The 5,164-nt window shown below is 43.5% G+C and overlaps 1 pseudogene; it reads left to right on the top strand.

Moving 5' to 3' along the window:
* Positions 1-447: 447 nt before the first annotated feature.
* On the top strand, positions 448-2,190 carry LOC109373159 (rho-related GTP-binding protein RhoN-like; annotated as a pseudogene).
* Positions 2,191-5,164: the final 2,974 nt, after the last annotated feature.

The raw sequence follows: 5,164 nt of genomic DNA, 5'->3' as shown, positions 1-5,164 counted from the left end.
TATATATACATATAGTCACGAGATGTGGAGTAGAGAGTGGGAATGGAGTCAATGGAATTGTAATAGATAAGTATGATATCGGGGGTGGGAGGGCAGTAGATGGGGGAGTGGGGTTGTTTCTGTGCGAAGGGTGAAAAGGATAACTATTGCATTGTTCTGTACACCTTAAACTCACAATAAAAACAAATAAATAAATAGCAACTCCCCCGCCTCCCCCTGCCCAAAATAAATAAAAACTCCCTCACAGACAGTGCTGTGTGAGCTGGTGCATTGTCATGATGCAAGAGACATGAATTGTTGGCGAAAAGTTCACGTTGTCTAACTTTTTCACGCAGCCTTTTCGGCACTTCCAAATAGTCAACTTGGTTAACTGTTTGTCCAGTTGGCACAAATTCATAATGAATAATCCCTGTGATATCAAAAAGGTTAGTAACATCACTGCAACAAGTTCACAAACTTAACTGTCTGACCTCGTATCTGTTTATTATCTGTCTATAGTAGTCCCACAAAGGTGTCTTGTTCACTATTGTTTACCAAATGCTTAGACTACTACCTGGCACATAGAAGAAGCTTAACACACATGTGCTGAATGAATGGGTTTCACCTCAAGCAACCTATAGAAACAGGGGCATGAAGATAGATGATCAAGAATGTTCACTAGAGCCGATGTCGGCGGCTCAAGGGGCTGCTGCTGTAGCAGCGGAGAGGCCGGCACATAGCCTGGACCATGGAGGGGCAGAGCGGCTGCTGCCAAGATCATGGTGGTGGGGGGATGCGAAGTGCGGCAAGACGGCACTGCTGATGTTTGCCAAGGATGCCTACCCCAGGAGTATGTCCCTACCGTGTTTGAGAACTACACGGCAAGCTTTGAGATAGACAAGTGCCGCACTGAGCTCAACATGTGGGCCACTTCAGGTTCCTCTTACTATGATAATGTCAGGCCCCTGGCTTATTGTGATTCAGACGTTGTGCTTGTCTGCTTTGCCATTAGACGACCAGAAACACTGGACAGTGTCTTCAAGAAGTGGCTAGGGGAAACTCAGGAGTTTTGCCCCAATGCCAAGGGTGTGCTGGTTGGCTGTAAACTGGACATGAGGACCGACCTGGCCACACTGAGGGAGCTGTCCAAGCAGATGCTTATCCCTGCTACACATGAGCAGGCAGGACCCTTCACCCCTGACCTAGTCCCAGCCCAGACCTCCTACCTCTGAACCTCTCAATCTCTGATTTGAAAACATCCTACTTTGCTCAGCCCTTTCCCTGGCCTCTATCCTCTGACCTGATCTCCTGACTTACTCCATCCTTCCAGGGCACTGTGCTGGCCAAGCAGGTGGGGGCTGTGTCCTACGTGGAGTGCTCCTCCCAGTCCTCTTGAGCGCAGCGTCAGGGATATTTTCCATGTGGCCATAGTAGTCTCCCTTGGCTGTGGCCATAGGCAGCTTCATGTACTGACTCTCTTGGGGACTGCAGTGATCTGCTCAGCTGGCAGGATGGCCAGACCAGTGGAACAGGAAAGAAGGCGAAATGCACAAGGATCGAGTCAAGAGCAGCAACTTCATGTGAGGGACTGGGTGGGGCAGTGTCAGGAGGGGTTGGGGAGGGCACAATTGTTCCCCTGCCTACAGCAGGCTTCCTGATCGCCAGACTCTGGCTGGGACTTCAGGGTGGGGTGAGTAATTCTCCTGGGCAAGAGAGCCAGAGGCAGAGGGTGCCATCACTCCCCACATCCTCGTTCCCCTCTTCTCCACAGGAAGCTGAGGGCACTAGGAGGGCAGGAACCTGGGCCTGGAGCTGGGATGGGGCAGGGGGCTTGGGGAAGCCGGCAACAAGCAGCGTCTGGTTGAGTCTCAGTATATGAAGGGCGTCTTCCCTCCCTACCCCATCTCATAGCCTGGTTCTAGCTTCCTTCCCTAAGGAAAGTGTCCATTTCATGACCTTCCCTTTTCCTCTCCTCTCACTTCTACAGCTGTTCTCACGCATCCTAACCTCCAGGCAATATGCACTAAATTAAAAAGCAAGGTGAGAAGTCCTTCCCCCATCTATCCACTCATCCTAGCTCCCTCCCCTCCCTTTTTCCAACAGTCCCCAAATGAAGCCCATGTCCATGAGGTGGGGCGCAGGGCGCGGGGAAGAATATTCACTAGAGAATTAAATATGTGTATGTGTGTGTGTGTATAAAAATTTTTATATATATAAATTTATTGGAAAATACATTAAATTATGGTACATTTTACTATGGAATAAAATGAGCCTTAAAAAAAATGAGGTGAAATCTGTATGTGCTGCCATAAAGATATATTTATGATATATTAAATGAGAAAAAATAATCTGTATGATCATACTTATGTTTTAAAAACCCTACAAATATAGAATACATGAATATGTATTTGTATATGCATTTATGTTTATAACTGCATAGAAAAAGTTCTAAAAAGCTACACACCAACCTATTCATAATGGTCATGTCTGTCAAGCAGACCAAGAATTGAAGGGATGAAGGAGGAATTTCACTCTATTATCTTTTTCATATTGTTTTTCTTTAATCATAAGGGTAATTTTTAAAAAGGTAGAAATATGTCAAGAGTAATTTAAATTCTCACTAGGTCCAAGTTCTATAATATATATTGGCACTAGGCAAGCAGGGGGAGGTCATGGAAGTGGCAGCAGGCAGGGGACTTGTTTTAAAATGCAGGTTATTCTGTCCCAGATTTCAGTAAGACACTGTTTTTAACAAGGACCCCAGGAGATTCTCAGGATCTGTAAAGTTTCAGAGCCACTGTTTGAATAGTAGGATTTACTGGTGATTTTCATTTTTCTTTGAGTTACTTGCATTTAAAATTTTTTCTGCAATGGGTGTGCATTTCTTGTTAAGCAGAGACTACTTTGAAAAACTGCCTCAAAGTATAAGAATGAAGATAAAGGGTTAAAGATCTCAACTTTTCCCAGATGCTTTTGTATACAGAATCTAATCTGAGACCACCAACAACCTTAAATATATAGGGCAGGAATTACTATGTCCATGTTAGAGATGAGGAAACTGAGGCTCAGGGCGGTTCCCTGGGCATGGGCATGGTTCCCTGGCTAATGAATTATGATGTTGGAGTATGGTCCTGGGTTTGCTAGTTTCTACCTCAGTACATTCCTAATTTTACTATTTTGCCTTTACTAACTCTTTTAAATCTACTTTGCTTAGCAAGTAAAAGATCATAAGACACTCAAAGTTTATGTGCACTTTATCATGACCTCTTCCTACTGTTTCTTCTTTGCGTAAGAAGTGTCAAACTCTCAACTTGGGAAGTTTCAAGATTCTGCTATAAATCCCTATATGTTTTATCCCTACTGAAGCATCTCTATGAGACATAGGTCCAGGTCTATTCCACTCCACCACTGCCCCCGTCCCATGCTACCTTTTTAATACTCCTTTTGGTCCTGAGGCCCCAGCCTCTTCGCTCAGTTTTGATGATTTCTGCATCAGGGTAGAGCCTCTTTGTGAAACACTGGTTCTGGCAACGGTCTCCAGCTGGGCACACCTGCGGGTGACACTCATACTGCAGCATTCTGTTCAGGCACGCGGATTCCAAGCCGCAAGGGTTTTCATCAGCTGGCTTGCAGTTACAGCGGGGAATCTCTGACAGGTCTGCAACCTGGATCTGTACCTTTCCTATCACTTTGTTAGCCTAGAAAACAAAATCACAAATGAGAGGGAAGAATTTGAACAGGAACATCAGAAACATCCATGCTGTTCTTGGCTCCGCTACTGTCTTGTGGCATGATTCTGAGAAAGGTACTTTCTCTTAATTGTGATTTCCCCAAGAATAAGCTAAGAATAATACGTGCCTCTTCTTAGTTGACAAAAATATCAGGACCTGATGTAAATTCTCACTTATGTATCCTGTGTATTTCTCCTTCTACTAGTTGATCGAAATTTCATAACTGAAAACAACTGTGGACTGTCTGGAAGAACGGGGCTAACTATGTCTATTCTCATTTGATTGTAGGATAACCTGGTAGAGCAGAAACAGGATTTTCCATCAGACATGTTGCTCAGGTACAGGCGGGCTTAACTAACACCTCACCCTTGCAGCACACGGCTCTGGCTCCCATTTGATGCTTCCAAAAAAAAGCTCCGTTCGTTTTACAAAAACACCAGGTAGTAACTAGCAAAAGATTTCACAAGTGAAAAAGGGCGTTCTAACTACTAAGAGAGTAATGCATTTCATCTTGCCTGTCAAATACCAATGTTTTCATGGGTAAAGACTCACTTTGATGTGTTTGTAAGGGGGAGGTTTTCTTGAATTTTTTTCAAGCTCTATTGCTTCTTTACTTTCTCTTTGTGCTTTCAATTCCTGGAAACGTTTTGCAGCTTCTTCCAGTGCTGCCAATAAGACCAAACAAAGTGTGTAAATACCAAAAAACAAACAAAAACCGTTACGAGAGTAGTTTTACACTTCCTTCCCAATGCACTGAATCTGGCCTGAGTTTTCTTTTTAAAATTATATTCTGGAAATAACCATTTACCACCAGGGTAGGGTAACACTGAAATAGGATATGACTCATTTATGGCTGAACACTGCTCTGTGCAAGCTGCTGCCTCGGAGAAGAGGTCCTACTTCAATGATCAGAGGTTTCCAAGAGAACCTTTTTACCTTGAACTAGATTTACATTCATTTTACTCTTACCCAGAAAACCAAACTTCCTGGTAATTCGTTGCAAAAACAATTTTAAGGCTCTTCAAGGGAAGCTTTTACCACTCTTCTGAGCTAAAGGAGCTTCACTTGATGAAGACTAGTCCTAGAAAAATCTGTTTGTAGAAAGACCACTTAAGAAACTTCTTTCATATACAAAGCAGAGCCTACTATGTTGAAATGTATTTTCTAACTGATTGGATTCTGGTATGTTCTAATGGGATTAGAAAACTTATGGACCCTGGATCATAATGCCTGGTGAAAATTCTCTAATACCAGAAACGTGTCATATGCAAGTTAGGAGATGCTGAGAAATCAACACCAGAGTCTTAGTTTTGAGCCATGGTAAACATCACCCAACTTACCTTTTTTGAAGGTCTTGTTAATACTAGTCTGTCCCTCAGCAAAGTTTTTGTCGCCTTCAACATAAGGGAACACTCTGCCCTGGTGTACCCAATAGTAGTCATGAGAACCAAAGA

Source organism: Hipposideros armiger, unplaced genomic scaffold, assembly GCF_001890085.2.
Source record: "Hipposideros armiger isolate ML-2016 unplaced genomic scaffold, ASM189008v1 scaffold_690, whole genome shotgun sequence".
In the NCBI taxonomy this organism is placed as follows: domain Eukaryota; kingdom Metazoa; phylum Chordata; class Mammalia; order Chiroptera; family Hipposideridae; genus Hipposideros; species Hipposideros armiger.
This window is presented reverse-complemented; position numbering and strand designations above follow the sequence as displayed.